Raw genomic sequence first — 15,864 nt, 5'->3', positions numbered from 1 at the left:
CGCTGGCAGATTGCGCGGCGAGCCACATCTTTTCCTTCCGTTGCTGTTTTATTAATGGGAAAGCATTATATGAGTAAGTTGTGTCCACAAAACATATCAGCAAAACTTGTCCACAAAACTTGTGCTCAATATATTCCCCACAATGACGTCACTCCAAATGAATGAATGTGTAAAGGTTTATATTACAGTTCCAGCCACCGTAGTTATATGTCGCAATGAAGAATGATGTCACACCGGCGATTAGTGAAACAAAGTCAGAAATTAATTAGGGTACTTAGGAAAATGAGTTAATTACTAAATATGAAAATAACGTAATGACAAACAATGACGTCATCACTAATCAATGATAGAAAGAGACGCGCGGCGGAAAATCGCTTCTGCCGAAGCGACGATGCTGGTTTGAGCAACAGATATCGCAGGTGCAGATGAAATCTCTAAGATGTCATTCATCGCTGGTTGACCTTAATGTGGTGGCAGAGTTCACCAGATACATTCACCAAACATTTGACTAACATTTAGTCGTACAGAATTCTGGCTGGTGTCATAGCATTTCTTTTTCCATGTAGCTTACATGTTTTAGTCAAGTTGGAGGCTAGCTTGTGACAGGGTCTCGGACCGATTACATATGCACATTTAGTTTAATGCTTTAAAAAGCTGTTGAGGTGACCACCAAGATGTCGAGATCTGAGAGCCACTGCGTCGTTTCCTATCCTCAAAACACGTGCTTTCGCATTCCTCAACGTAAGTAGACTTAATCCCCGTCAGAATTTTTGATAAATAGCCACTAACAACAACATGTTTGGATTTGGTCTTCTCCAAGTTTGCTGCGCACACCAATGTAAACACTCGCAGATCCCGCAGCTAACGTTCTTAAGCTGAGCACTGAAGCAGTGTTGGCGGAGAATTGTTTCGCATACAGGGATAGTGACGAAAACGCTGCAGAATCTGGACCGCGATCTTAGTTTCTTGTCTTCAGAATCTTCTAATCACTTGGTGTCTGCACAGAAGCAGGGGTCTCTTACGGCACACGTCTGGAACTAGTTGGACGTTACACATGCCGAGCCTTCGTCGTTTGGCACGGCCCACAACACTCACCCACAACACTAGCTCCAGGAAGCACTTGGGGATAATGACAGGCTCATCGCTAATTCTCTGAAACAAGGATTTTGGTATAAAAAGGCTGCACAATCAACTGCAGACCGTGAAGAGGAAACATCGCTCGCTCTTTATGGTGTATGTTCACGCCAGATATGCCGGGAATGGTCAGTGCTTTCACGGAAAATTACAGCATCATATTTTGCTAATTCTTTGGCCCCGGCTTGCTTACTGGCTACGGCTTCTATTGTGCTGTCTCTGAAGGAAATTTTAGCACAGCGGTGAAATGTGACGGCTCTTTGGATTTGCAAGGTCCTGCAGGCCATCTCCCTCCACCCCGAGAAGGGTCCTGACAAAAGCTGTGCAGTTAGTTTCCGCAACCTCAACCACCTCGCAGCTTCAGATCCTTACCACTATATAGTCGCGACTCTTCGCAAGGGGCTTCCTCGTGCCAACGGTGACACTTTGAGTATACTATGGTACTTTTTGTTTTTCAATTGGTAACCAAATCATCCGCGGCCGTTTCTATGGAGAACCTGTGTAGAATGCCCCAGAGGCGTCATTATAATGCGATTGGCAACCGATGTGGTGGCCCGGCGTTATGTCTCTTCTTTTTCCCTGCCACTTTCGTTCTTTCTTAGGCTATACTAGTGAATTAAACGTGGAAACAAGGAGATTTACTGCATTCATTTTTGCCCATTTTCATGGATAAATTTATTTTATACGGGTGACCGAAGTTACAACGTCCAAGCCCTTTGTTGGGCAGCACATAAGTTTTTGCAAAACTGATGAAAAATTTTTGATTGCTCAAGCAGAGGAGATGCTCAGAAGCGGCTCGCAACAAACTTCACTATTTTAGAACAAGTTGGTAAGTGGAAAAAAGTGGGACATATTTTTTCTGTTGGCACTAAATGGGAGTAAAGGGAAATGAGACTGATTCGGCCCATTGACCTGCATGGGTTTCCTCACTGAGTTATTTTTTTCTAGCCACTTCATTAACTTGTTCGCTTGTTGTTCACTTTGTACGCACTATTTCTGCCGTCGTGGAACACCAACGGCGTCTACGCCTTTGTTGGACTTTCAAAGGGTTATATTCTTTTCCGATGAGCCGAACTTCTTCCGAGGCGCCGAATATGTTTAGCCATTTGTTTTGACCCTCCATGCTCATTCGGAAGGACTCCTTGCTGCTGGCGGTTATGAATGTCTGGCTATTTCTGATCTGGCACCCAAGAACAAGGTCTACATACGACGTTTTGGTATTACCACTCAGTACTCAATAGTTAAGTGTCCCGGTGTTTTCAGCGTGATAAAAAAGTGCTTTCTTAGGACATCTCATGTGAAATCTTCGGAACAAGCGCACGTTCTGGTCTCGAGTTGTTCCTCTCTATTCAGAAAAAAAGGTGTGACTCACAGGGCAGTTTGTTTTCTTTTTTTGCCAGATCGAAAGCGGCCAAAATTTGCAACACGTCTGAAAAAAGAACGAAGTTTCAAGGTCTCCACGCGGCTGAAACCATTTTTAAACAAATCATTGAAACCTTCAGATAGATGGTAGAACAGCACAGGCGGGACTGCTGCGTCCCACTGCCTCTTACGAGCCCTTTAGTATCGGGAACAAAATGGGATGTATGTCTCTCCTTGTCCCCCAAAGAGCAGTTCAGTAATTGGTCAGAGGGCCACAATAACTAATAAATCAACACCAAGGGCATCAAAACGCCAATGAAAACCCAACATGTGCCCGAAGACCCGAATTAAGTCATTTCAAGTGAGAATATTTTTTTGTCATGTCCAGGCTAACGCCAGTCTAGACAGCAACAGGAATGCATTTAATGATCTGAGAATGTCTTTGTGTCGATAATCTCTCCGTCTTGCGGGACCTCCCACAGAACCCCATGAATTAAATGCAGGCATTTCTTTTCTCTTTCATCTAGCCCATGTTAATCTTCTAAGCCCACTTGAATAACTAGTTTTTTACCTAGAATTCTGAGACAAATTGGCGCAAGTGGCAGATAATCTCCACCCTTCCTGCTTTTTAGCAGGTTGCATTGGAGGTAATGGATTTTATCGAGATCATTGCTTACCCAGTCTTCCTCTCCATCTTAGTTGGTGATTGGTATTTTGCATAACTGCTTATCCTGCATCTAGTTATGCAGCCGTTCACAAGGATTAAGCTCGTAAAGCTACCGGTTCAGTTAGTAGTAATACAGGTCAACGTGGACCTGCACTGTGGTCCTGCCACACCAAGAAAGTGGCCTGTATTTGCGGAGGAAGCTGCGCAGGACATGTGCGGCGCGTAGGTGCCGCGGCCAATGTACAGGCCGCACTTCGAGACAGAAACGATTTCGTTCCGATAGACATGGCCAATTTAAGTTAAAAGGGTTCGAATCACTGCATTAATGTGCACGGCTTGCATGAAAATATTTTATGCAATAATATGCATGACAACAATGAGCCCCTCACCCTTTTCCCCCGGGTAGGATTCTTCCGATTAACCTCCCTGCCTTCCCCCTCCTCCTCCTCCTCCTCCTCCTCCTCCTCCTCCTCCTCCTCCTCCTCCTCCTCCTCCTATTCTCTTGGGGAGGCGTATTGAGAAAATGCAGATGTATATTGCATTCCGGCTATAAAAAAGATTTCAGGCTCATCCTTGCCACGCATCTTTGCTCCACTGCATGAAATACATAGGGTGCTGCTTTGCTCATTAGGATACCTTCTCGCTGAGTTCTCTTGCGGGAGCACCCATCGTGGCCCTTGTGTTCTTGGAGGATCTAATTTTTTCCCAACACCCCGGGCTCTTTGGCGTCTTATTCTTCCGAGCGCAATTGGATAACATGGATAATCTGTCCTTCTTCCCGCACTGTAATGCGTGCTGTGTGTGGTCGTGTGCAGACATTTCCTTCGGGCAAGGGAGATGCCGAAACGCATTCTCTCTGGGCTGTTGCGGACGGTTGTTGCTGCCGCTTCCACTGTGTTAGCGTCAGGTGCACAGAGCAGCACAGCCAGCTATATAACGGCGCCCTGGAGCCCTCGCTGTAAATGTTAATTGAGCTCTTATAAAGATGCGAGTGCTGTTTATTGTTGTCTACAGCTGCACAGAAATCATACCCAGGTCTGTCTGCGGAAGGATGCACGGATGGACAAAAATGAACAGACACGGGAGGAGCTCAAACGAGCGGAACATGCACGAAAAGGCTGCAAATAATCAGTTAAAATAACACAATAATGGATCTCATGCACTTGAACTGCGCTATCGCGCCCGCCTCAACTGCCAAGGAGTCGAGAGCCTCGTTTTGTCGTGTTAATTTTTTATTTTAGGTTTCTCTTCGTCTGCTTTCTTTTGTTCTGTTTTCATCTTCTTTCTGCATGTTTTCCCCTTCATCTACATAGCCTTGCAATTCCTACCTCAAGACATGATTGTATTCTTAGTTGTAGGTCCCCACCTCTGTTACCTTCCTTGTACTCTATATTCTATTCTGTAAGCGCTTTTAGTTGACAATAATTTACCATGTGGCTGGCTCCAGACCTTCACAGTGACAGCGACCTCTGTAACAAGCCCGAACCCATCCCCGTTTAGTGCAGCACACTAACAAAATTTCTTAAGTTAGTTTGTAGACTGCCCAGGGGCTTTTGTTAATAAAGTGTATAGACGTTCTCTAGTCCAATCCTGCATACTGGTCCACAGACAATGCAAATCTAATTGACAGTCTATAGATATCATAGATTTGTGGCCATACACTTTTAGTAGAATTTTGCCTATAGGCACTTTATACACTATGACAACACAAAATAACATGTTGATAGGACGGTACTAGAGAGAGAGAGAAGTGGTAGAGGAAAGACACGGAGGTTAAGCAGTAAACTGTTCCGGTTGGCTACCCCGCACTGGGGGAGAGGGATGAGGGGGGCGTAAAAGAATAAGAAGTAGAAAAATGCGGTCCGTAGCAAGCACCGCAGGCAATGACAGAAGCACTGTAAGTCTCAGGCCGCCGCAGCTGTAACGTGCAGACCTTGAGGGCTGCCGACTGCTGCGACCTGAGTAGAAAAGATCGAGGGCCCTCCATCACAAGGCAGCGCAGACGTTTCAGTGTCAAGAAAGGCAGTTTTCCGTTGCGGCTGATAGTGTCGATGACAACGTAGGCATCGGACTTCGTATCAGAAGTATGAGGCTTGAGGATGCGTTGTGGCAGCTATTGGACAGCTGCAAGCATTGGATTCAACGAATTCAGCATCTGAAGTGCATTCTGTGTAGCTGGTATGTACAAGCTGGAAAGCAGCACACGCATGGCATTCACGATTGGCTTTAGCATTGCGATCACTTGCTCGTCTGCGACCTGGTCCGGTTTTTGACCTACTACCCGACCAGCAGTAGGCTCGACACACTGGGTGCGCGGTGCTGGGGTGGGTGCTGGGTCCTTCAGGAGGGATGGCCAAGACCCGTCTGCGACAACCGTCTGTACCTCGCCGTTCATATTGCTCCCAATCCTTAAAGTAGCATGCGGAAGGGGAGGACAAGTTGCGGAAATTCTTGGCCGATCCTTTCCAATGCTCGCTACACTTTTAGAAGGTCTGTGACGAGGGCGACGACGTCGTCGCACCTTAGCGGCAGCTTCTCTGTGTGTGGAATTGTCTCTTGTCGTTTGTTTGAGTATCGCCCTTTTCCTTTTCAGGCGAGGACAATCTTTTGAGGCAGCGTCATGAGGGCCGTGGCAATTGGCACACGTAAGGACTGTTGCCCGGCAAGAATCGCCGCTGTGTGGCTGAGTACACCGAGGGCACACGATGGGGAAATTGGACACACTACTCACGTGTCCTATCTTCATGTATTTCCGGCACTGGAGAGGCTTCGGGACGAAAGGCCTAACTTCATGCCGAAAATGCCCAAGCTTCAAGTACGTTGGAATGCAGTCCCTTTGGAAGGTCAACTTGATGCGCTTTGTCCTCTCAAGCCGCTGAGCTTGCAGTATGGCTACACCGTCGGTAGCTGATTGAATCAAAATGGGCAGATCAGAGGCGCGTATGGTTACGTCGACGTCATCAATGACGCCTGCCGTAGTGCCTCTGCATAGAAGGACATGGGAACGAACGCTGATGCCGCCGAGCGTTCTGATGTAGCTCAAACTCTCAAGCGCGTTCCGGTCCATGACATCAATGGCGACGACATTCCTAAAAAGATTCACCCTCACAGCTTTAATTGCTTGCGGGACGCGAGCCTCAAGGGTTGCAGACGTGGCTTGCCTATTGATGTGGTTGAGATTGCCGGTGGGAGTCTCTGGCACAAATAGGACAGTATGTGCCGATGATCCTCGCTCGGTAGTAATCGTGGACGTACTCGACGACGACGAGTCCTCACCTTTGCGCGGTCTCCGTTTGGCCCTCTTGCTTACGACTCTGATGAAGCCGTCGTCAGCCAAAGGGTCATCACTGTTGGCCGAGTACACCATGGTGGCCTGGCTGCTTGCGTCATTCGGGAGGCCAAGACGTTTCCTCTAGGCGGCAGAGGCTGACCGACCGGACTGAAGTTCAACAGCGTCCACTTCTATCATCGTAACCAAAAGAGAAACAGTGGTTTCATTGTAATGTCGTTAAACAGGAAAAAAAACTGAAGAGTCGAAGGGACGGCGTTCTGATCTAGAGCCACTTCATCGTCTTCTTCCAGGATGGTACTAAATTTTACAAAACGTCTACGGAAAGCCTGTAGGCCATTTCTGTATGGACACCTTCTACGCCCTCTCTGAACCCCTGATTCCAGCTGGACTTGAATGAGAGCATCCACAACCAAGTCCACTAGTTCTTAAAGGGACCTTCAAGACTACTACTACACGCAAATTTTGTTCTCTTTAATCGATTCACTGGATCTTTCTGCCTCGTTGATGTTTGACCGGTGACAAAATAAGCTTTTGCCGCCGAAAACAGCTGAACTTGAACCGTTTCTTGCCACTCGATTCACTCTCCTGACGTTAGGACCGGGAAGGACTCCATGATCGAAGTTTGATTGCCGCTGTTGCCTGGCATCACAGACTCGAGAGGGAAGGTAGCTTGGCTCAGCACAGTTTGCGAAAATGACTGGTTATATCACCGCCTGTACATCCTTTTTTACAGCGATAGCTGTTACTTGCCCGTCCCTGATTTCTCGTCGTCGTCGCCGTTTGCGCACCTACCGGTTGCGCCAGTCAACCTGGGTCGCATAACCATACGGGTGGCTCTGCCTGGAACAGCTGCCTGCCAGTGCAGGGGTCCATCACTTGACCGCTACACCAGTGCGATATTAGGCTACTGTATCTTTTCTGCTTCAAAATATCCCTCAAAATAAACTCTTAAGCAGCTGTCGCTGAATATCGCGTTAAACAGTATTAACAGTCCTGTGAGTATTTTTAAAAACTTTTTTCGCTTCTAAAATAACCGCTCTTGAACTAAAAAAACATAAAAGCATAATTGTGCTATCGAAATGGGCCAATTTTAATTGGTTCTCAGTGCCCATTTATTTTCTCAGGCCCACCAGAAAATCACTGCTTTCTGTCTGCAAGTGCACGCTAGATTGGATCGCATCGGAAAACGTTTATTGTCAACGCAGAAACTTAGTGGGCACTATACTAGATGGCTTCCAGCCCATGGCTCTCGGCGACCTTGTGAGCCCACTCAGTGGCCCGGACTTGCATCAGCGGGTCTGAGCTGGCCAGTATAGCCTCCCACCGCTCTAGAGAAGGGACTGGTAGTAGGTCCGCCGGTGGCGGCGCCTTTTTGCAGCTCCATAGAATGCGATCGTATCCGGCTATCTCGCCGCATTCTTTGCAAGTCGGATTGTATTGCGTTGGATTAATCAATTCTCGTCTCGACGGCTTAAAGAAAGCTCGCGTCTGGAGCCGACGCCATGTTACCTTCTGGCTATTGTCGAGCTTTTTGTCTGGTGGCGGATTGATCCTCCTTTCCAGTTTAAACTGATTGGTGTAGTTGTGAAAGGATATGAATGCATCTCTCGCGAAATTTGGGGACTCAACCAGGCTCACTGCTCGGCTGACATAACCTCGAGCTATACTGTGATCCAACGCGTTTCCCCTGTTCCCCAAATATGCCGGCACTCATATTAGTTCCACCTCTCTTTGGTTCCAGTCTTGATGCTTTAGGATTCGTTCTGCCCCAAGAGAAATCGTACCCTTCGCGAAATTGTTTATAGCCACCTTGGAGTCGCTAATTATGGTGACTGCTTTTGGGCTGGCTATTGCCATGGCGATAGCCTCCTCCTCCGCTACCCCTCAGTTCTTTGTTTTGACTGAAACCGCCGTTAATGTTTCACTGGGGTCGTTCACGCTCACGACCAATTCAATTCAATTTTATTCAACATCTGGAGGATGTTGGGTGTGTCGACAAAAAGCCACAGAAAAGGCTTGACAGGGGTCAACGCACCCTACATTGACTTGACAGCAGCACCATAATGACATACAGCGTGTGGCATACATTCATAACAATATCACTACGTGAATATGGAAATAAAATAAAGCGGCATGCAAGCGCAGGAAAAAAATACAAACCATAAGTACAAATCTCAGTTGCACGAAGTGCCGGAGGTACCCAAGTGTACATCAATTTAGATGCCTTATTTAATGAGCACGGAAGAGCGTATGGACGCATTTGGCGACCATAATTCGTTCGAGTTTTCGGCACGAACCATGTGAGACCAGTACGGGTGGCATACTTCAGTTCTTTACGTTTTAAGTTCGACAGGTGCACCATAAATGGATTATTTTGTGTAATACTTGTTTTACACCACCTCAATAGCATAGATTCAAAGGCTTGGGGAAGGGGGGCGATGCGAAGCGATACAAAAATCGGTTCCGTATGTTCAAAACGCGAAGCATTAAAAATATTTCGGACTATTTTCTTTTGAAGTAAATGCAACAGTTTAATATTCATAAACGATGTAAAACAGTACGGCGTACGGCATCAGCTTAATATGCTTTGGAAAGAGGTATCGCAGTCGGGACTAAATATCAGCAACCTTGGACAACTTGTCCTTGACTTTTTCAACGTATTCATCCATGATAAATTTTCTTTAAAGAGCACTTCCCGGCTTTTGACCGTAGGAACTATTTGAATGAATTAGGAACATATTTTTAGATGAATTTGTGGGACAGCAGGATCCTTATTACGAGGTCTAAGAAGTACAGCTTTGCTTTTTCCTGTGTTTATGATCAGTGAATTCGACTCAGACAATTCGTTAAGTTTCTGCAAACAATCTGTAGCTTGCTGTTCAAGATCTCGCATATGTGCTGGTCGGAAAAATATAGTGGTGTCATCTGCATATATGACAAAAGCCGAAAGTTTACTTATACAGACTGTGTCGTGTATATAAAGAAGGAAAAGCAGCGGTCCCAATATACTGCCTTGTGGCACACCAGAAGGCAGACGTATAAAATTTGATGACTCTATGTCTATCTGCCGTTGCTTGTTCGACACAACTAACGTATGATGTAAGTATTTGATAAAATTTACGGCGAAAACCATAGTGTTCGAGCATCGCGAACATTGTGTTGTGATTGTTGCGATCAAACGGTTTCGAAAAGTCAATAAAAATGCCTACAGTGAAAAATTTTTGTTTTAGAGGACGCTAGAATTAGTTCTTTTTGTGTTAGAAGCGCAGTTTTTGTATCAAAGTTTTTTCCTGAAGCCATGCCGGCTAGTCGTTAGTATGTCACATTTCTTGCAGAAACCGGACATTCGCTTTCATAATATTTTTCAAAACATTTCGAGAACATAGCGACGATAGAAATTGGGCGATAATTCGACAAGTGATTTTTGTCTCCACCCTTATGAACAACGGTTACTTTGGAGACCTGCAATCGTCGGGGAAACACCGCATAATCGAGACAGCAATTAGAATTCTGCTTTAAAACTGGGCTAATAGCATCGGATACATATTTTTTAAGATCGTCTATGTCCTGTGACCTGCTGTTACGGAGAGCCAGAAGGGCATGTCGCCTCCAAAGGCGACTTGCAAAACAGTCGCCTCCAAAGGAGTCTGTGATGTTATGTCCGGTGGATGGGGCCTCTCTAGCATGTCTGTTTACATCTCTTTTGAGTGTCTCGACCCATTGATTCAAATCCGATTGCTCCCTCGGAGCGGTTCTATTCCTGACTGTTATGATCGTATCCCGGTTTGTCAGCGCTTCGTTTCGCTCAGCTTCCCCTTCATCGGCCTGGTTTGTGTTGCAATCTCTGTGATATAGTGATCGCTACCCAAGGTGTGTCCTGTGATTTACCACCTCTCACTCTCTAGGTTTTTGCCTAGCGTCAAGTCTGGGGACATGTATACACTGACGCTATTGCCTAACCTCTTGGGGTCTTGCGAGTTGTTTAGTAGCGTGAGCCTTAAAGTTGCAATAAAGAGCAATCTGAACTCGTCTTTTTAGAGCGGTAACTCTATCTACACGTTCTGGGCATTCTTAGAAACTTCGAATTATTATCCTGTGCGGCCGATTGCCCTAATTAAATCACGCCTCCCGCCTTTTTTTGAACTCAACGCGGTAGGTAGTCGGAGTCAACAAACGCGTCAGCAAGTCTCATGGTGGCTTCGATTTTGATTTTACTTTGTTTTTTAGGTTTCTATGAATAAACACTTTCAGTCACAGACGATATAGCCACAGATTAGGACCACGAAAATAAAAATACAAGTGGATTCTTTGATTTACATATCACTCCGCCGATGGCAGAGCGGCACGCGTTGGTTGACTCCTCCTACCTACCGCGTTGAGTTCAAAAAAAGAGCGGGAGCCGGGACGTTTCATCCGATATAATTAGGGCAATCGGCCGCACAGGACTATAATTCCAAGTTTCTAAGAATGTCACGAACGTTTGGATAGAGTTCCCGCGGTAAAAAGACGAGTTCAGATTCCTCATTAGTGCACCTTTAAGTTTTGGATTTGTGTACATAGTGTACATATCCCCATGCCGGATGCGGGGTGTTAAGTCCCCCGTGATTACTAGTCCTTTCTTATTAGATAGTGTAATGGCTTTACGTTAGAGGTCCTCCAGCCCTGTCCCCCGGTTTCTCGGTGAATTGAATATATATTTTAAGAGATTGTTGTCTCCTTTTGTGTTTGGGATTATTTCTAACATCACGTAGTCCTCGCTTGTGTTTCCGAGTGCGTTTTATATTGCCGTCAGATTTCTTTGCACCAGCGGGGCCCAGAACGACTTATATCTGTGCCCCCCTTGTACATCCAGCGAGTTGTACGCGGCGTAGCCATCTAATTTGACCGTTTCGCTTGCCTCCTGTAGCGTGACTACGTCCGGTGCGTTGATGCTTTTTTGAATGTATGCCGGCAGGTTCCCTCTTTTTGGCTGGAAGTCTCTGCAGTTCCACTGCCAGATTCTAATTTGCTGGCGAGGGGCCATGACGTCCTATAGAGGCTATTGCTGCGGTAGCAGCGAGGGGAGGGTGTTGCCGGAAACTGGGGTAAGCCTGGCTTCTACGTTTGCTAGTCGTTCCAGAATTTGCTGGAAGCAAGCCATGGTTTGTTCTCTGAACACGACGAATTCCGCAGAGTGATTATCAGCACGTTCGGCTATTTTGTGTACCCTAGCGTTAAGGGCATCAATTCTAGCGCCTTGAGTGTCAACCCGCTTCCAGAGCGTGTTCGTGTCCGACAGCTTGCTGTGGGTTCTAGGTAATGCGTCCTCGTTTGGGCTATCTGCCGCTTTCTTGGCCGTACTGTATTATGTGTTTCCCTCTCAGGGTAGAGGTCTTTTTGCAGGGACTCTGCTGTCCGTATCCATTGCGTTTTCGATGACTCCCTCTTCGTATGTGTTACGCTGGGGCGTCTGGCTCGCGTTTTGTGATTGTTGCAAAAGAGGTTTTTCGTCCACCCCCGGCTGCTTTGTGTTACCGCTAACGAGTCTCCTAATCTCCGCCATTTCCTTCTTTATGGTGTGTAGCTCTCGTGCTCTCTTAGCGAGCTGCTCTACCAATTCCTTCTCCCAAGCGGTTTCCCCAGGGGAGGTCTTACTTGGCCAGCTCATCTTTTTGCCCGTGTCTCTGTTCTTGCTTGAGCTTCTTCCTTTGCTCGAGCTGCTGTCTCTGTCAGGACCCGAGCTGGCGCCTCTAGTTCCCGGTAATGGTGTGAAGGAGCTCGATCTGCTTCTTCCCCGGTAGCCTTGGCGGTTGCCGCTGTGGGTCCTGGTCCTCGATCTTGGTTGGTGTTCGGAGTCATGCTGCCCCTGGTGGTTCTTGGCTTTATGGTGTTCTTTCTTGGCAAGCCAATACTTGCAGTTCCGGCTCTGCAATTCCAGCCTCTGGGCCTCATGATTATTTTATAGTCGCTCTCCGGGAGCTTCGCTATCGGGGCCCTTTTTCGGATGTTCGGATCTTGCCTCTTTTTCTGAGTGGCAGTCGATTTCTTCTCCCCGGCGCCGAGCTCGCCAGCGTTCCCGCCAAAGTTCCCTGCGGCGTTCGCTTTTTTCATCATGTGGTCGTGCATGCCGAGAACGGTTTCCCCCTCACCATTCTCAAATTCCAATGGGGCCAGTTCGTCTCCATCGATGGCGTTGATCATTGTGGTGGTCGCAGGGCCGCCTCAGGGGCTGGCTCCCGTCGATGCAGGGGTAGCTACGCTGGCTGTAGATGATGTCAGTACGGCGCGAAAGGAACAAAGACGAGAGAGGCACAAGAACACAACAAGACAGGCGCCAACTTGCAACTGATGCTTATTCGCTCAAACCCTTACTTTTTATGAAGCATCCGAGCCGTATCGCAGTTGACTATCGCACAAGAATACGAAATTGTCAACAACAGTCAGTATTCAGGAAGTAGGCGCTACTTTTAAAAGACCGGAAGATACATTCAGCACTATACACCTGATAAAAGCAAACTTTTTTTGGACTAAGTTCAAAGATTATCTGAGCGCAAAACCAAAAGGAAAGCAATTCATCCTCACAACAAAAACGCACGCTTAGCCAAGGCAAGCCGAGCGCAATCTCAAAATTCCTGCTTTAACACACCTTGTGACAATGAATGAATGATAACAACAAACCCGGAAAAATTGGCGGACATGAACACTTAAAACCTTCGAGAAATCCTCTCAGCGTCAAAGTACTAAAACAGCGTCAGTACTTAAAACCTTCGAGAAATCCTCTCAGCGTCTAAGTACTAAGTGTTGGTTTCTACACAGTTCTCTCTTTGCCAGTAAAACGCATCCAGGAACAACAAACTATGCAGACAAAACTTCAAAAGATTAAAACCTAAAGACACCCTTCGAGAAAAGCCACCTCAGCGTCACTGATTAAATCGGACGTTTTACTAACGCTTGCGCTTCCCGCTTTCTTAACAAAATATGCCTCTACTACTTGTCGCTCAAATTTGTCTTTTCCGCTCTTCAAAAAATTGTTTTGTTTAGTTCCGGACGATACTCTTTGCCAAAAAACCAAATATATATATATATATATATATATATATATATATATATATATATTGTGGGGACCTGCCCTGCAGCCCCCTGAGTTTGCTTCCCCGCGACGAGGCACCGTGCAGCGGCAGTCTCGCCTCGAGGCTGAGCGCATTTCTTGTCAGTTACATTAACTGGCAAGAGAGGGCGCCAGCATCGCTGCGCGCGAGACTGCCAAAGCCCGCGCGCGGGAGAGGGGCTTCGGCTGGGATCATCGGCGCGAGCGGACGCGTCACTCGCGGCTCCGCTCTTCGCCGGCGGGGCGAGGAAGCGACGGGGAGACAGGCTCCCGTACTCGTCCCGTCCGGCCTTCGGAGGATATATCCCTTGCCCTAGCGCGGGCGAACATTCGCTCGGAACCTTGCTGGTGAGTCGGACGTCCTCGATTCATTAGCGTACCTTGTTGCTAGCTGGCGTTATTGTTTCTGTAGCAATAAATGCCTGTTTGTGTCAGCCAATGTGTCGTTCCTTTGTTCCCCCAGAGCAAGGCCCGCCGTGGACGGCGAGCGCTCGGTAGCGTACACGATCACGGGGTGGGGTCCGGGCGGCTTTGAACCGTGTCAGCCGTGATTGAGTGGGGAGAACGTACTTATCTCCCCAATTCAACCCCACATCTGGCCGCCCAACGTGGGGCCTGCTCTTGGAACATTGGACGACTGTCGGTTCGGTTAAGCTCTTTGTCCGGACTTGACAAGTGCTAGGCCTAGAGGGAATTTTGATCGCTAGGACCTGCGGCATGCTTTCTTGAGTGCGAGGTGTATTGCGCTGCAGCATGTTTGAACTTTTCGACATGTTCAGCACATTTTTTCCCTGGGGTTTCTTCGTGAGAATCACTTTGTCCGCATCGAGGGAGCGCGAGGCCTAGCTCCCGCGGAGTCGCCGAGCCCGAAGCGAGTGAGTACGGAAGCCGCGTGGGTGGTCCGAGTTTCTGTATATATTTTTTCTACTGTCTTTTTCGACTCTGTTAGTCGCGGCTCCGGGAGCCGGGTGGCCTGGGGCCACGGGTGCCGCTACGAGCTCGCTGGTATTGCAGCTCGGCACCGGGCGCTCCGACACCGTCCGATACGGTGGGCGCCGACCGCTCAGAAGCTGCTTTGTGCAGTGAGTGGGGTAGGACCACCCCACAAAGCTGATGTCTCCTCGCGGCTGCGCGCACATAACCCGTTTCGGGTCTTTGTTGTGGTCACGGTCGTTGTCGGAGTGGTAGTTAGGCCTGAGGCTTTTCGGAGCTGCCTGCACCACGTTAAAAGAGACACGGCCACCGGACCGTGTCGTTGAGAGGGGGCGCACTTGCTGCCCGCCCGTTTTGTTTTTATAACCTCGCACGAACTGAGCAGTCTCGTTAAACTCAAGAAAGGGCTTTGTTCACTTGAACTTTGCGTTTGCACAGCCGCCGACACGTTTTCCTAGCGAGTTAGGCATTGTGCCACGAGGCCCTTGCGGATACCGTTTCCCCTCCCGTGACATACGTCAAAGGCACGCCGAGAGCGTTTCGGTAATTTTGCAGATCCGGTGGAGCCACCCAGGCTTGCTGTCCGGTGCACATCGTCTCGCTGCCACCTGCTGCGACGGAGCGGCCTGTATCCTGTTCGCCGCATCCATCCGGGGCAGCTGTGGCGAGACCAGTCAGCAGTCACCTCCGGCTGCTGCTGCCCTGGCGACTACTGCAGGATCCTGGCCTGCAGTTTTCCCACCGGCCTTCGATTCGCGAGCCTGCGACACGGTAGTCCGCGGGCCATGCGAGTCGTCCCAGCGGAGACCTTCACGCCGCCTTCGGAATACCGCGGAAGTCTGCGTGGACGCTGTCGGCGTGACCTCCGCTGCAAGACGTGCCTCAAGGACATGAAGACCAGGAGACTCCTCCATAGCATGTACTTTCAGGCGCGTGGGTCTATTTAAGGTTGGGGGATGTGGGGACCTGCCCTGCAGCCCCCTGAGTTTGCTTCCTCGCGAGGCACCGTGCAGCGGCAGTCTCACCTCGAGGCTGAGCGCATTCCCTTGTCAGTTACATTAACTGGCAAGAGAGGGCGCCAGCATCGCTGCGCGCGAGCCTGCCAAAGCCCGCGCGCGGGAGAGGGTCTTCGGTTGGGATAATCGGCGCGAGCGGACGCGTCGCTCGCGGCTACGCTCTTCGCCGGCGTGGCGAGGAAGCGACGGGGAGACAGGCTCCCGTACTAGTCCCGTCCGGCCTTCGGAGGATATATCCCTTGCCCTAGCGCGGGCGAACATTCGCTCGGAACCTTGCTGGTGAGTCGGATGTCCTCGATTCATTAGTGTACCTTGTTGCTAGCTGGCGTTATTGTTTCTGTAGCAATAAATGCCTGTTTGTGTCTGCCAATGT

Source organism: Amblyomma americanum, chromosome 3, assembly GCF_052857255.1.
Source record: "Amblyomma americanum isolate KBUSLIRL-KWMA chromosome 3, ASM5285725v1, whole genome shotgun sequence".
Taxonomy (NCBI): domain Eukaryota; kingdom Metazoa; phylum Arthropoda; class Arachnida; order Ixodida; family Ixodidae; genus Amblyomma; species Amblyomma americanum.
This window is presented reverse-complemented; position numbering follows the sequence as displayed.